The sequence below is a fragment of the Simochromis diagramma genome, unplaced genomic scaffold, assembly GCF_900408965.1.
Source record: "Simochromis diagramma unplaced genomic scaffold, fSimDia1.1 OVJJ01000596.1, whole genome shotgun sequence".
Lineage (NCBI taxonomy): Eukaryota > Metazoa > Chordata > Actinopteri > Cichliformes > Cichlidae > Simochromis > Simochromis diagramma.
In genome coordinates, this window is record NW_024387245.1 from 11,296,198 (window position 1) to 11,314,198 (window position 18,001).

An 18,001-nucleotide genomic window follows, 5' to 3' on the forward strand; every position below is an offset into this window, starting at 1 on the left:
AAGTCAAGTGTCTTTTATGTTGAGCTGCATGTGAGATTTAAGTAGACAGCAGCAGCTTTTCACTCATTGCATATTCATTACTGTGCGGTGTATTGTATAACTGCGTGTTTGACTAAAGTGCAAGCAGCTTTTATCACAGTCTGCTTTCATGCACTCAGACCTAGACCTTTTGTCCCTGCCCCCATTGTCAATAATATGGCTACTGCCTTTATTATCCACGTTTATCAAGGCATCTTTAATGTCAGGGTATGAGTCCTTCATCTGTGACTCAGCACAATCTACATTAAAAAGCAGGATAATCATCCTAAATATCAAAGTCAATCTGATCCTGAAGGGCTTCAGACAAGTACTCAGCCATTTTTGGAGGAAAAATGTAAAGATCGGGTTAGATTTTGTGACCACTGCAGGTGCTGCAGAGAGCATCATATAACCCCCTATTCTTCACACTGTATGTTATAGACAGTGTTGTTGTTAATGTATGTTTGGGGGCGTTGAACCCCGGAACCTTCAGAGGTTTTTCAGGGTTCTCCCTGCCGGAATGTTATGTGTGGGACAGTTTCCTGTATGTGTGCGACTAGCTGTGGTTGTTTCTAAAAGTGGTCAGTAAACGTCCTAAAACTGGCACTTGAGTTTCCGAGCATTTTTATCCTGAGGTTATAACACCTTTTTGGCGACGAGGATAAAAGCCGAACGCGGACAGTTTTGAGTTTTTGCTACGGATTTTGCAGTCGGACTACCGCTTCGCATCTATGGCTACGATCGGATCGCTCACGGAGTTTGCCGAGGGAGACGGCGACTGGATTGAATATGTCGAGAGGCTGGAACACTTTTTCTTGGCAAACGACATTTCGGACGAAGGAAAAAAAAGGTCAGTTCTTCTTAGTGCGTGTGGAGCGAGGACCTACAAGTTGATACGTAACCTGACGACGCCTCGGAAACCCGGGGACTTCAGTTTCAAAGAACTGGTGACGTTGGTGCAAAATCATCACTGCCCGAAACCCTCCGTGATTGTTCAGCGGTTCAAATTCCACACTCATTCACGCAAGCCGGGAGTTTCGGTGGCTGCGTATGTGACGGAGCTGAGACAGCTATCAGAGCACTGTGAGTTTGGAGGCGTGCTGGATGACATGCTCCGCGACAGGTTGGTGTGTGGTATAAATGATGATGGCATGCAGCGTCGGTTGTTGGGGGAGCCCACACTGGACTTTAAGAAAGCTTTGGAAATTGCTCAGGCAATAGAAACGGCAGCTAATAACACTAAAGACATTCGGAAAGCTAACAACACTATGCACTCAACCGAGGTGCATCATGTATCTCGGAGTGTGAGGGGCAAACCGAGGGAGCTTTTGGAGTGTTACCGGTGTGGGGGAGCACACTTTGCCAAGGACTGTGGTTTCAAAGACAGTACCTGCCATAACTGCAAGAAAAAGGGGCACTTAGCCAAGAAATGCAGGGGCGCTAAGGAGAAATCAAAGAAGGAATGGAAGACAAAACACAAACTAAACACGCATCACCTGCAGGGCATGGCGCCTGAAGAGGATGAGTGTGTTTTCAACATGTTTAATCTGGTTGGCTTTAATAAGTGCTGTGCGGAGCCCATCTATGCCACTATCCAGGTAAATGGGAAGGAGCTACAAATGGAAGTGGATACAGGGGCTTCAGCTTCGGTGATCAGCCAAGCCACCTACCACAGCTTGTGGCACTCGGGCGGGGCACCAGCCCTCCAAGCGACTGAGATAAGCCTTAGACAGTACACAGGTGAATGCATTCCCCTGCTTGGTGCTATAGAGGTGCATGCAGCATATCAGGGTCAAGAAGCTGCAGCAACACTGCTGGTGGTGAAAGGGGAGGGGCCTAGTCTGCTGGGTCGTGACCTTCTGCAGAAAATCCGCCTGAACTGGAGGGAAATCAGGTATGTAACGGTAATAGCAGAGTTACTGGGAAAGTATGCAGATGTGTTCAAGAATGAATTGGGCACTCTCCGGGGCACCACTGTGAAGCTGTGTGTGGACCCTTTTGCCCGGCCACGCTTTTTCAAACCACGCACTGTACCATACGCCATGAAGGCCAAGGTGGAAGCAGAGTTGGAGAGACTACAACAGATAGGGGTTCTCGGACTGGGCAGCCCCGATCGTACCAGTGTTGAAAGAGGACGGAGGGGTGCGTATATGCGGTGATTACAAACTGACAGTGAACCAAGCCTCTCAGCTCGACGCCTACCCTCTGCCTCGAGTGGATGACCTGTTTGCCACACTGGCGGGTGGTCGGACATTCACAAAGTTGGATATGAGTCATGCTTACCAGCAGTTGCTGCTGGATGAGGAATCAAAAAAATATGTGACAATAAACACACACAAGGGGCTGTTCAAGTACAACCGCCTGGTGTTTGGCGTTGCATCCAGTCCGGCTATCTTTCAGCGCACCATGGACAATCTTCTGCAAAACATTCCTGGTGTTGCTGTTTACTTGGATGACATTTTAGTTACAGGTAAAACAGAAGAGGAGCATCTGCGTAACCTTGAGCAGGTGTTGAAGAAGCTCTCAGAAGCTGGGTTGCGTTTGAAGCGCAGTAAGTGTGTTTTCCAAGCCCCTAGCGTGACATACCTGGGTCATCGCATTTCTGCACAGGGCCTGTCCCCACTGGAAGAGAAAGTGAGGGCAGTAAAAGAAGCCCCGAGTCCAAAGAATGTAGCTGAACTAAGATCATTCTTGGGCTTAGTGAACTATTATGGGAAGTTTTTGCCTGACGTCTCCAGCATGCTTGCTCCCCTGTATGGGCTGCTGCACAAAGACAGTCAGTGGAGGTGGTCCCAAGCACAGGAGAAGGCCTTCAGACAGGTAAAAGAACTGTTACAATCGGCACCACTCCTGGTGCATTTTGATCCAGAGAAGGAGGTGGTCCTGTCCTGTGATGCCTCCCCGTATGGCATAGGAGCTGTTCTTTCCCATCGTATGGAAGAGGGGGAAGAGAAACCGGTCGGATATGCGTCACGCACGCTCACAGCAGCAGAAAAGGGCTATTCACAGCTTGAGAAGGAAGGCTTAGCAATAGTTTTTGCTGTGAAACGTTTTCATCAGTACCTGTATGGCCGCCCATTTACTGTTGTTACAGACCATAAGCCCCTCCTGAGTCTCTTTAGTGAAACAAAAGGCATCCCACCCATGGCTTCAGCCCGGGTTCAGCGCTGGGCATTAACACTGTCGGCATACCAGTATCGCATTGTTTATAAGGCGGGACCTGAAAATGCGAATGCAGATGCTTTCAGCCGCCTCCCCCTCCCGGAGGTCCCCGACCAGTCGAACTTGCCCCCAGAAACTGTGTTTTTGCTGGACAAGCTGGCGAACTCTCCGGTCTGTGCTAAAAACATCAAAGCATGGACTGAACGGGATCCAGAGTTATCTCGGGTTAAACAGTGGCTGTTGCAGGGCTGGCCAGCAACAGTGGAGCAAGATCAGCTCAAACCGTATGCCAAACGTCAGCAGGAGCTCAGTGTTCAAGATGGCTGCATCCTGTGGGGTTCCCGAGTCATTGTTCCGCCTCCAGGTCGGTCACAGATCATTGAAGTGTTGCATGAGGCTCATCCAGGGATTTCTCGGATGAAAAGTCTGGCAAGGTCATTCGTGTGGTGGCCGGGAATGGACAGTGCCTTGGAAGACAAGGTAAAAGCCTGTTCTCAATGTCAGTCAAACCAAAAAATGCCACCACCTGCCCCACTCCACCCATGGGAGTGGCCTGGCCGTCCATGGTCCAGGCTTCATCTAGATTTTGCCGGCCCCTTTTTGGGCCACATGTTCCTGGTGTTGGTGGATGCGCATTCAAAATGGCTGGATGCCCACATAATGCCGACTATCACAGCCCCAGTCGTCACAGACACACTCCGGAGAATCTTTGCAACACATGGATTACCAGAGGCAGTGGTCACGGACAATGGGCCCACGTTCACAAGTGGGGTTTTCCAAGAATTTATGGAGAGAAATGGGATCCGACATATCCGCACAGCACCCTACCACCCTGCCTCCAATGGCTTAGCGGAGCGCGCCGTGGAGACGCTGAAAGACGGTCTAAAAAAAATGCCAGGTCTTTCCATAGAAAAGAGGCTCTGCCGTTTCCTGTTTCAGTATCACATCACGCCTCATACAACCACAAGCTTGTCCCCAGCGGAGTTGCTGATGGGGAGGAAGCCCAGATCTCATCTGGACCTTCTTCGCCCAGATGTGGGAGCCAGAGTCACCCAGTCACAAGGTGGGCAGAAGGTGAGACATGATCTACATGCCAGAGGCTGTGTTTTCAAGCAGGGAGACTGTGTGTATATCAAAAACTTTACGGGTGGCTCACGGTGGCTGCCTGGCATCATTCACCACAGTTCAGGGCCAGTATCTTTTGTGGTGGAGTTGTTGGATGGCAGACAAGTTCGCAGGCACAAGGATCATGTGAGAGCCCGCACGGATGGAGCTGAGAAGAGGGCTCAGAGTGGTTCGCACGCACATGGTGGAGACAGGGCTGTGGACATTGTGGGGCATCAGAGTGGTTCACCCAAAGGGGAAGCCGTGTCAGCAGCCCCTGAGATCGGGATTGGTTCTTCAGTATCACCAGAAGGGCTGGTGGAGCAATCTAAGTCACCTGAGCCGAACCCGGCCACAGGAGCTCAGCAGGCTCCTAGCCTAGAGAACCCAGCAGCAGGACTGAGAAGGTCAAAGAGGCAGCACAAGCCCCCTGATAGACTGAATTGTTAAAATAATGTGGTGTTGAATTCTCCCTCTCTTTTTGTACTTATGCATAATTGCTATGTTGTGGGTTTTTGCTTAAGGGGGGGGAAGTGTTATAGACAGTGTTGTTGTTAATGTATGTTTGGGGGCGTTGAACCCCGGAACCTTCAGAGGTTTTTCAGGGTTCTCCCTGCCGGAATGTTATGTGTGGGACAGTTTCCTGTATGTGTGCGACTAGCTGTGGTTGTTTCTAAAAGTGGTCAGTAAACGTCCTAAAACTGGCACTTGAGTTTCCGAGCATTTTTATCCTGAGGTTATAACACTGTACATGTGTAGAGCCAAATTGCAAAACTTACCTTTCCAACCACCTTATCAGCCCCACCTTACTACGTTTTAATCACGCCACCCAAAAGCTGTTCAGTCTTTCTCATTCATTTTTCATCTTGTGGCAGCTCTGGATGCCTAACTCAGACTGAGAGACACTGCCATCCATAAGGCTCCATTGCCTCTCCCAGTATGTGCACACACTTTGGTCAGCTCCCTTTGTTTTATAAATGTGCCACATATATTTAGGGGACTTTTTATTAAAACATTACGGCAGTAAAAACACACCAACAAAAAGAAAAACAAAAATTTGTTTTCCTTCACGTTCCCCTAAAATGGTCTTTAAATATTGGTTAACCATATATTTATGAGGCTATAAGAGGATTAAATAAGTTGTTGAATTAGCAAATGAGAATGTTTTTGGAAGAGCTGCTCGGAACTAATAAGCAGATGTATGCAGTCATCTTGCCATCAATGGGAACTGAAAAAAGAGAAAGTATTGCTGCGGTATTTCTGGATCCTTCAGAAGATAAATTATTAACCAATATAATTTCCGATTCTTGTGGTGCCTATGGTATCCATGGTCGCTGGTGCTATTTTCATCTTGTACCTTCTGTGCTCCCCTGTCTCTGCCTTTATGGTTTGTCAGTCTTTGTTAGTTAGTGGACAGGATAATAGTGTCTGGCAAACTGTACATGTTTGTTGGCAATTAACTGTAGATTATTACACTATTATTACACTATTACAATGGCAGTCACTCAGTGGTCTGCAGTCACTCAGTGTCATTTTAATGCAAAAATTGATCATTAAAGATGTCATGAGCATTACTAATGTTTTTTTGTTTGTTTTATGGAAAACTGTAAAAATGTTTATTTAAAAAGCAATACAAGGGTTAAGGGCAGGGGAACAATGTACTTGTACTTGCCCCAAACATATGTGAGGTATTATTTTGTTATTTTAGCACAAAAGTCTGAAATGAAATCCAGATTACCGTAGATATTTGAATACAAAGGCTTATTTGTAAAGTTTTTTCTTAAAAAATGATTCATAAAGCCCCATAAAAAGTCAATTTGATGTGGTCACTCAAGAAGAACTAGTAATTATGACTAAAATGACTATTTTATTTCTTACATGCTTCATGAATTGTGTTAGATTGTGTTATTTCACTATTGTGGAACTAATGAAGAAACCGCCCAAAGAATACAAAGAGATTATCTTGAATCTCTAAATAAATATTCTACAACAAGTAAGCTGTGTGCTAAAAATCAAAGACTACAAAATACCAAAATAACACCTCACACACACACACCTTAATTTTATATACAGATGTCAGTACAGACTAGATTTTGTTTTTTATTTTTGACATTTAACATTGAAAATGTGGCTTATTTTTGTTACTTTGTGACATTCACAACACATAACTCTTTTGTACTTGTTCAGGCGTAAACTCCTCGCTTGTTTCTAAAAAGGAGGTGGAGGGGGAAAAACGAGAGGAAACAAAGAATTTCTCTTAGCCCACTGCTCCAGTTTGCAACAGCATTTTTCAACCATAGCCAAAGTCTCACCTCCTCCTCTCACTGTCCTTGACACACTTACCCAAGGTGGACACGCTGACCCCATCAGCTGGTGCTGTACACATCCCATAGGGAGCCATAACACCCGCCACCCCTCCAGCATCTATCTCCCAGTCCCATGTGACTTTGTGTGGCCCCTTTCAAATGCCTTGGGCTGTCCCTCAGACAATTCCCTCTCAAGAAGTGATTAATGCCTGTTTACTTCAGAAAGGCCAAACCATTTCCCTGCATGGGAGGTGGGGACTGTAGGAAAAGAAAAAAGAATGGAAGAGGAAGTGAAGAGGGGCCGAAACAGATTCAGACAGTGAGATGCCACAGTGCTAAACATGCCATATGTGCCTGGCCTTTAAGCCGAGGTAGCGAAGGATAATAGGGGTCTTTTATATAGTCAAAGAAATGCAGGAACCTCTGCAGATCTGAATCATAGCATTTAGTGAAAAGAGACTCCTTTTTTTTCCAGTGATGTTTTTTTTTATTTAATTCCACAATGAATCACAGACATTCTGTCTCTGCCTTGGGGATATTGCAGTAATGCTCTTCTGTTGAAATGCCACCAGTCCAGGCTGCAATTAAGGTGATGTGGTTTTGAAGGACAACAGTCTAAAGAGTCTTAATGAGCTTAAGTCTCCAGTAAAAAACATCAGTGGGACAAAGAACACTAAACATAGAAGAACAAAAAATGCATGCATCCCACTGTGTGTTAACATGTGGCGGCATTGCGATTATTTCCTAGAACTTTCCACAAGCATTATTGCATGGCACACAGGATGCTGTTCTAAAATCAGTTAATTGGGTGTGTATATTTATGAGCTGTTGGCTTGTGTGTGACCTGCTAACGTTTGCCACTGTGTCTTGCATTGCTTTTGATGTTTCGGTAATAATTAATGAAGCGCCACTATTCCCCCTCCATCAAGCCTTACTGCTACAATTACTGTACATAAGTTGCCATGAATCTTTTTTTGTTCATTTTTTTTCTGATCAGATTGTGACCTGCTTAGATGGATCTGATCTTGGGAAGTTTGGACTGGTGCTGGGTGCTTTGATCAAACCGGGACAGTGGAGACGATATAAGATGTGTCGAGGTAGGGGGATATCTGGTGGCACAGCAGGGCGTTCACCTTCCCCCAGGCTTGAGTGTTCAAATGAGAAGTCTGAACTATCAGTACCTGGTACTGATAGTACAGGCTCAAGGCCTGGCTTGCATCAGCAGTCACACTGAAGCCACCTGGGTGGTCTAAGGAGCTACAGGAAGCCAATATTATCAGCACCAGCACTTTGAGTATGCTATACATGATAAATAGGTAAACAGAGCTACTGAGTGTTTTTCTAGCTTATCTACGTGAAACTCGGGAGACATTTACTCATAAATAAAAATGCTCAACAATCAGATGTATTTTTCGCTCAACGTGTCCGAAGCCCCAACTCTCAACATTATATTTAATTCAAATACTAAAAAAATGATAATGATTTCCTCCAAAGTTCAGGTGGTTGCAAAATAATCAATAACAGAGAACCGGCAAATTATTAAATAGATAAGATCAGAATCAAAATGCAATGATTATTTTTTATGTGCTGCAAATGTGATCAGCTTCACATCTCACTTGTACTGCATTACATAATTTAAGGGGGGGGGGGGGGGAAGCCGTGTGCACTGATTGTGTAACTGTCATGTTTAAACACTCCTGGTGGCAGCAGTGTCTTCGGCTTGGTGTGTTTTACAGGATGACTCACAGTCTGATGGACAGGCAAATCGATATTTTGACTTTGTCCACTAGATTTCCTCTTACAGGAGGAGAGACGGTAATGGAAGAGGACTGTAAATAAGTGGAAGGTTCTTGACAAATGAATCCATTAACATTTGCCTGTGTCGCCTGGCGAGCAGATTTGCTGTTTTATGGAGCAAGAAAAAAGAGCTAGTAAATCTGAGGACGCTGTAAGGGTGAGGAGCTGAGAGCAAGCTGGGGAACACATCTCCCATGATGCAGCACTTTATCTCCCTCCCAAATGGCATCTTTATCTGCCTAAATTAAGTTTTGATTCCTTGCCACATACGGAGCAGCAAATCACTTTTAATACCGATATCAAGAGCAGCAGTAAAGTGTGCCCAAAGCGATGGAAAGCAGCTTTACTGTGTGGCACATGACTGCTGTTGCCGCTATTCACTGTCTCACCGTGGCTCACTGTTGCAAAGTTAAAAAAAAAAATCAGCCGCAAACCATTGCTTTGTCTACAAATCATATTGTGCCATTTGTCATAATTCAAAATCCTCAGTATTCTGGAGCTTGGCACACAGGTTGACTTTACCTAGCTACCTTTAACTCTATTAACGAGGATAAAGGATACCCCTAAAGGTGACTTAATTTATAGCTGTGATTAATTTCCAATTCCATTTTCACTCAGTGATGTTTATCTTTGAAATTAGAGCGAAGCCAGGGTCTATTTGTGAGCATGTGTGTTGCAGTGGGAAAGGGGGATGGGCTTTCCACATAGAAATTGCATTACATTGCCTCTGCATTATCATCAGTCTGCCTGCATATCTCTGTTTGTTTGTCTGCCTATCAATCTGTCTGTCACTGTCGGTCTAATTGATCCACAGGCTGATGGGAGAGACAGAGGTTTTGTGAGTGCTCAGCAGGAGTATGCGATGTCTGACATGAACAGCCCAGAGAGCCGTGTCTCTCTAAAAAACACATGAAGGGTGTGTGAAACTAAGCTAAGAATCTGCAACCATGCTGATAGCTCTGTAAGGCAAAGTTGGGCATGATGCTTTAACTGGATGCCAACATTGTCAAGCTAAATATAATTTTTTGTACAAAAGATGGATATAGACAAGGTGACATCTCTTATAAATTTGGAGGCCTCAGTTCTATTGTAGTGGCTATTTCCATATTTTAAATGACAGTAGTGAGCTTGCTTAGCAAGGGGGAGTGCATTAGTAAAGGTCAAAGTTCATGATTCAACAACGAGAAAGAGACTGGGCAAAAATTGGCATCCATTGGAGAGTTCCAAGGAGAAAACCACTGCTGACCAAAAAGAACGCAAGGGCTCATTTCACATTTGCCAAAAAACATCTTAACAATCCCCAAGACTGTTGGGAAAAGTGATTGCTGGATTTAAATGCAACACAGTAACTGGATGCCACCATTGCAACAAGCCAATTCATGATATTTCTTCCTTCCTTGTTACTTCACAAACTGGAAGTGGAATTATTCCAAAGTGGAAGCATTTAGAAACCATAGCAACTCATCCATGAAGTGAAGTTACCTGTTATTTAAAAAAACGTTGTTATAATGTTCAATGGCCACCATTTTCATGGCATTACAAGAAAAGGTCAGGGAATCAAAGCTATTGGGATTCAACATCAGGGGACCATGGCCCTGGTAACTCTTCTAGAAAACAAATAAAAACATTCATCAAGTAGTATTCCAGATGTTTTACAGGACAGCACTGAGCCACTTGTGCCTACAGATTAGAAGCAGGAGGATCGTCAAAGACCGCCTTACTGATCCTCTGGGGAACGTGAATGTTTATACGTAATGTAACGGAAATTCACGCATGAAGGTCTGACACAATAGTCACTGGAATTATTTTAAGAAATGTCAACTAACAAAATCTAATAAGTGTTTGTACCATGTGTGTTCTCCCACGCTCAGAGGTAATTTGCATCCTTGTAAGGATCATACACAACTTCCCACTCCTTCCCATACAAACTAACCACTAAAAATACAAGTTACAAGTTTCTAAGGTGGTCAGTGTTTGAGTTTTATGTATTTTTATATTTATTTTTGATCTAGTTAATTTCTAGGTTGCTGTTTAGTCCTTATTTCTTAGTTGTTTCTGTCATCTCCCCCTGTACTCAGTCTCCCTGGTTCCTGTGTCTTCGTGTCATGTTTCATGTTTATGCGGTTATGTCAAGTTCATGTCATGTTTTATCTCCATGTCTATGTCTCCGTGTTTCCTGTTTTATTTTGGAAGAGTCTGGTGTTCTTTGTTCATTGTAGTTAGTGTTTCTCTCCCCTGTATTGTCATTATGTTTCATTCTAGTCAGCTGTGTTCTCATGTGTCTCCACTTCCCCTGATCACCTCATGTGTGTATTTAAGTCCTCAGTCTTCTTTTGTTTGTTGTTGAGTCGTCTGTGTACCTCCCCTCTGGTCAAATTAAGTGTTTTTCAGGATTCTGTGCAGTTCATGTTTGCCATTTGGTTTGTGTTTTTCCAGTTTAGGTTTTTGGTTAGTTGCAGTCTCTGTCCCTGTTATGTTTTGTCCACTCCCCTCTGCATCAGCCCAAATAAAGGCTCGCTTTCAGTTTAAGTTCACTCCCGTCTCCTCGCCTGTGTTCTTGCCTGGGTCCACCACACACACTCTCCACACGGTCTGCCCCCGCTGGCCATGACAGCATCAGGTTCCCAGAAATATTCTTCTGTGTATTCTCATTATGTAATGCCATTTACATGAAGTAAACATGCAGTTTCAATTTCCTTTTAGATATAGCTATCTTTGGACATGCTTTCCAGTGTAAGCAGTTACTTAGTGGGTCCCAAGAAAATAAAGGCACGGTTAAGGAATGTTTCCTACAATGTTGAAACATCCGTTTAGCAACAGTTCTGTGCGCTTATTTCTGGCAAAGGCATGCTAGTGAAAAGAGTTATTTGCTGAGAGGAATTTGTGGGTCAATGTTTCTGTAATACACTGGCTTTTCACTCCTGACACACGGGACACTTCTCAAAAGGTCCAAAGGTCTGTGGCAAATGTTAAAAGACACTTTTCTTGAATGTGTCCCTTAATGTTTATCTTATTCATTATGCACAAAGAAAGACTTCCATCACTTCTTTACACTATACAGTAATTGCCAAATAGAAGGCCGCTCAGCTGCACTGAGAGGCTGTTAATAATTTTCTGATTTACTAAACAACTACAGAATATCTTGGAAGGCCTGCTATAATTCAAGCCGACTGACTCACACAAGGTGCCGCTTGCTGCTTTCAGGATACGCACCTCAGAGGCTCACGAGAGACGTCAGCGGAGAAAGTCAAAATTTGTTCAAGTTAACAGGCCACAAATAAATGACAGCTCAGTACAGCAGCGGTGTGCAGAAGGACGTTTCAGAAAGCACACATCATTTAACCTTGAATTGCACTGGCTGCAGCAGCAGAGAGCTATGCCACTTTCCACTCCAGTCAGCAAAGAACAGGAAAATGAAGCTATCTGAACCATGACCAGGACTGGATGACTGAGGAGCAAAAAAAATAAAATAAAAAATAAAGTGCTATCTAAAAAAAAAAAAGAAAAGAAATAAAAAATAAAAAAGCTCAATTGTCCAGGGTGGGCCGTTTATATGGATACACTGTAATAAAATGGGAATGGTTGGTGATATCAAAGTCCTGTTTGTGGCACATTAGTATACGTGAGGGGGCAAACTCCTCAAGATGGGTGGTGACCATGGTGGCCATTTAGAAGTCGGCCATCTTGGATACAACTTTTGTTTTTTCAATAGGAAGAGGGCCATGTGACACATCAAACTTATTGGTAATGTCACAAGAAAAACAATGGTGTGCTTGGTTTCAACGTAACTTTATTATTTCATGAGTTATTTACAAGTTTCTCTTTGTTCACAGCCATTGACATGTCGAAGAGGTTAACACGTGAGGAGTGGATCGAAATTGTGTTGATATCTGGTGAACGCAGTAACCGGGTCATTGCAGCAGATTTCAATGCAAAACACCCTACGAGACCACCCATCTCCCATGCTACAGTTAGCAAACTGCTTGCTAAGTTTCGTGAAACTGGTTCAGTGTTGGATTTGCCAAAATGTGGACCCAAGAAAACTGTCACTAATGAAGAAACATCAGTGGCTGTCCATCAATGTGCTGCCCATTGTGTTGATGTTTCCCTCTTTATGCACTGAAGCTGGCACGTTCCCTGAGTTTTTCCAGCAAGATGGTGCACCACCACATTATGGGTGCCAGGTCCGAGCATTCCTAGATGAACAGTTTCCTGGAAAGTGGATTGGTCGTCGTGGGCCAGTTGAATGGCCCCCAAGGTCTCCCGATCTGACCCCCTTGGACTTTTATCTTTGGGGTCATCTGAAGGCAATTGTCTATGGTGTGAAAATACGAGATGTGCAACACCTGAAACTACGGATACTGGATGCCTGTGCTGGCATTTCTCCTGTGCTGTTGCTATCAGTGTGTGAAGAGTGGGAGAAGAGGGTTGTGTTGACAATCCAACACAATAGGCAGCACATTGATGGACAGCCACTGATGTTTCTTCATTAGTGACAGTTTTCTTGCGTCCACATTTTGGCAAATCCAACACTGAACCAGTTTAACGGAACTTAGCAAGCAGTTTGCTGACTGTAGCATGGGAGATGGGTGGTCTCGTAGGGTGTTTTGCATTGAAATCTGCTGCAATGACCCGGTTACTGCGTTCACCAGATATCAACACAATTTCGATCTGCTCCTCACGTGTTAACCTCTTCAACATGTCAATGGCTGTGAACAAAGAGAAACTTGTAAATAACTCATGAAAGAATAAAGTTACGGTGAAACCAAGCACACCATTGTTTTTCTTGTGACATTACCAATAAGTTTGATGTGTCACATGGCCCTCTTCCTATTGAAAAAACAAAAGTTGTATCCAAGATGGCCGACTTCTAAATGGCCACCATGGTCACCACCCATCTTGAGGAGTTTGCCCCCTCACATATACTAATGTGCCACAAACAGGACTTTAATATCACCAACCATTCCCATTTTATTACAGTGTATCCATATAAACGGCCCACCCTGTACTTTAACACACTGATGAGTGGTTTGGGATATGGCCCTCATGGCCCCCCCAAATGGACACACATGGCAAGATAACACGCCATTCTTGTGCACACGTTGAATCAAGATTATTTAAAGAATGTGGTCGTGGCCTCAGTTTTCTTCACATTACTCGCTCACTCTTCATATCTCAAGCATACAGACCACCTTTGAGACAATGTGAAAGGTGTTGATAACAACAGGAATATATTACTGAGAAGTCAGCGTGGACCAACCCCCACATGAGAAATCACCTTGTTGAATCTAAGCTGTTGTGAAATGCTTACTGGCACTCATTTATTTTATATCGCTCACTCTAAGTTATTTTGTAGCGGCATTGGACTTAAGTCCCTCTCCAAATGTTTTTTTCAGCTCCTTCTGGGGGTTCATGAGATATACATGACCAGATGAGACACATAATCTCTCCAGCATGTTCTAGGTCTTCCCCTGTGCCTCCTACCAGTTGGATGTGCCTGGAAAGCTTCCAGCGAATCCTGATTAGATACCAACTGGACGCCACCTCGACTGTCTGAGCAGCACCCTTCGATATATCGGAGGATGACAACATCTAAAGTAGCATCATCTGCTTATATGTGCAATTTCATTCTTTTGCTCACTATCAATATTTCATCTCCATTGGTGGAACCAGAACAAACAGGTACATTCACAGCTTTCTTAGCACCACAGGGTTCACCCTGCATTTTACCCTAACTCACAACCAAAATAAAAACAATGGGCACAAACTTGGAGGTACTGGTTGCTTCACATTTTATTCAAAACTCGTTCCAGTGTGTGATAAAGCCAACATATTCCTAAATCAGACCACACCATTCCTCCCCAGCTGCACCTTTAAAGCTTGTCCATGAAAATCACAAACAGAATCTGTGATAAAGGAGGACGCCGGTGGAGGCTGACACCAACTAGGAATGCCACTTCCTGCCAAGAATACAGATACATCTGCAGCTTCCTAGTAGCCCCCTACAAAACTTCTTGAGGTCATAAGACATTTCTACAAAACACACGCAGACTGCTTGGACTTGGTTTAGCTGGTCCTCTTTTGACAGGTGAAAGAAGAAACTGCCCTGTCCTTCCTGAATTTCAGGTTGAAAAGTGAGGAAGTGAGTTTTGTCTATTCCTAGGTCTCATCTTGCTTATAATCTATTTCGTTAACCACAGTCAAAATTTAGAACAATCTGCCATTTCATAAGTTCATATTGCGCAAAGTGTAACACTTGTACTTGTTTTGGTGAGTATGTGATAATGTTCAGGCTAAAAGTGGGCAACACCTAGCCTTAATGTAACCATGCTATTGACAAAAGGTTGTTGGAAAGAGTCCACATATTCAGGTCTATATTCAAAAACCTCAAAGCCCCTCTGATTCACCTTAGTGATTTTCAATAAATAAATACACTCAATGGATTATGTACAGAATATGTAGACTATATACCTATCATTCCTTTCAGAAGACTGAATTACTCAAATGCAAAAGCTGTTTTGTATATATAGGTGCCTCATCCTATTCATGTAACCCCTTCGGCCGGGGCTACTTGCACGAGAAGATCTCGCGAGCTCGAGAAGATGTGGAGGGTGAAGGTAACTGTGGTCCCAGTGGTAATCGGAACACTAGGTGTGGTGACTCCCAAGCCAGGTGAGTGGTTCCAGGAGATCCCAGGAACAACATCGGAGATCTCTGTCCAGAAGAGCGCAGTCCTCGGAACAGCTAAGATACTGTGCAGGACCCTCAAGCTCCCAGGCCTCTGGTAGAAGACCTGAGCTTGAAGGATAGACTGCTTGCAAGGGCAAGAGGGGAATTTTTAAACACACACACACACACACACATGTCCATATATATATATATATATATATATGTATGGACATCACCATACAGTCCTGTGGAAAAAGTATGTGGCACCTTCCTGATTTCTTCTTTTTTGCATATTAGTCAAACTTACATGTATCAGGTCATCAAATGCATTTTATTAATAAACAAACATAACCTGAATAAACTTTAAAAAGGGATTTTTTAAAATGATGATGATTTAAGTGAAGAAGAGCCCCAATCTTCTTTGCATAGTTGTTTAATTCAGCCACACAGAAACATGTTGAGCATGAAAGACCTGCTTATGATTGTGTTCTTTGTGGTCAGCAGAGTTTTTCACCTTGAAACTCTCCCATGGATTTTTCTTTTGTGACCTCCTAGATGAGTTGTTGATGTGCTCTTGGAGTAGTTTTATGAGGCTGGCCACTCCTGGGAAGGTTCGCCACTGTTCCAAGTTTTCTCCATCTGTGGATAATGTCTCTATCTGTGGTTCACTTGAGTCCCAAAGCCTTAGAAATGGCGCTGTAACCCTTTTTAAACTGATAGATGTCAATGACTTTGTTTCTCATCTGTTTTTGAGTTTCTTTAAATTGTAACATGTGTTGGTTTTTGAGATCTTTTAGCCTACTTTACTTTTTCAGACAGGTTCTTCTTAAGTGATTTCTTGATTCAGCAGCTCTGGCAGTAATCAGGCCTGGGTGTGGCCAGTGAGGTTCACCCTCACCTTTCCAAAAAGTGTGCTTAATTACAATTCATTTTTGATTTAACAAGGGGGACAATTACTTAGCCAGGTAGGGTTGGATAGCTTTTTGCCTTAATAAATGAAATCATCATTTAAAAGCTGCATTTTGTATTTACTTGGGTTTTCCTGATCTAATATTACAGTTTGTTAGATGATGTGAAACATTTAAGTCTGACAAATGTGCAAAAACTTAAGAATTCAGGATGCGGGCAAATACTTTTTTCACAGCACTGTGCATAAAAAGGATTACAGAGAAGGGGAGAATACTGTGTTTCTTGAATTAGATTCATATTTGAAAAGTTTAATTTTGGTACAGAGATAGTGTCAAGTTCACACGCCACATTAATCACAGTGCCGGGAGCATTGCCTAGGCATCTCTGATGCATATGCAATTACTTATCAGCTTTTATTGAAATGACTGAAACAAATTTCCCCCTGCAAAGCAAAAGTCATGTATATGTCTGTGTGTCTCTGTGTGTGGGTTTGAAAGTCTGCGAGGCTGAGCTCATCATCGATCAGGTTTTGTGACATGCTATTATTACTTCTAAATAGAGCAGAAAATGGAAGCACCTATTTGCACTATACTGGTAGGGAATATAAGAAACATTTTGTGCTCTACTGTGCAGGAAAAAATTATTCTGATTTATTCTGCTACTTTATGTTGTAGCTGTGTAAACAAGGAAATGTGCAGTTATAGGTGATGGATGCTTGTGACTAAAAAGTGGCCGTATCTATGTGAGGATCATTTTCATGTTTTAGATGTCTGAGTTGTTGTCTCCTTTTAATCAACAAAAACCCTCAAACCTTTTACCAGCTTCTGCGATACTTTAAATTCTCAAGTGGTTATCCTCATTCCCCGCTGAAAGCCAAACAAAATTTAGATGTATCAAAAAATTATTTTGGTTTTTCTTCTTTCCTCTCCAGTTAATCATCTCATAGCCACTTGTACTTATTTTGTGACCCTTAGAGAGCAGTGGGGATAAGGGAGTGGGTATTCAGGTTTTTCTTAATGTGCGGTGGAAGACCAGGGGAAATATTTTGTTTTTAAGGAGCCAGAAGTTCTTGTATTTATTTTAAAAGTCTTGAATAATTTCTTTGGTCATTGGCTGCTTTTTCACATATTTTCAGTCCAGTCCTTGTACCATACTATTTTCAGAGCAATGTGTTTGTTTGTTTGTTCAGCAACTTAAAACTGACCTATAAGGTTACCTATGAATTAGCATATCTCAGCATGGTGTGTGTTTTTTTCTTACAAAAAAAACAAAAGCCTGAGGAAACTGAAATAGGAAAAAATCCAGATCACAGAGCTGTCACGGGACCTGACAGATGTGGTCTTGCAGGATAAGTAGCTGTCAAGAAGCCATTTTTAAGAAAGTGAAACAGGGAGAAAAAGCTGAGGTATTCCAAATTACACAAAAACTGGTGTGAAAATCAATGGCGATATGTCTGATTGAATGATGAATTGAAATTTGAAGTATATGGTCAGTATGAAGTTTGTCGTCAGTTTGAATGGAAGAGAGGTACAACGGTGAGTGTCTACAGGCATCTGTAAAACACAGTGGAGGCTCTGTCATTGTTTGGGGCTGCGTTTCAGCCAGTGGTGTTGGAGATCTTGTCAATATTGATGGAATTATGAATGCAGAAAGTACAGTGAGATTTTGAGCCACCTTATAGTGTCTGATTGGCCAGTGCTTTATTTTTTTTTTAGCAATACAATGATCCCAAACGTACTGGCAGTAAAAGCATACCTGGTTAGAAAAACACCCAATGGAACACTATCACTCATGGATTGTCCTCCCCAGAGCCCGGACCTCAGCATTACTGAAGCTGTTTGGCATCAACATATTGACATATTGACTTTTAAGCTTATATACTGTATTTCCACGTATGTTTGCACATTTCAGTAAACCTTCCCATTTTCCTTGCAAAATATAAAGAAATTAAGGGTGACTAAATATTTTTGCAAAGTACTCTTAAATTAACGACTTATATCATATATGTAGGGGGGAGTTTGTTGATGTTATGGTGC

The 18,001-nt window shown here is 43.0% G+C and overlaps 1 pseudogene; it reads left to right on the forward strand.

Moving 5' to 3' along the window:
• Positions 1-446: 446 nt before the first annotated feature.
• On the forward strand, positions 447-5,025 carry LOC120714533 (annotated as a pseudogene).
• The last annotated feature ends 12,976 nt before the right edge of the window (positions 5,026-18,001 follow it).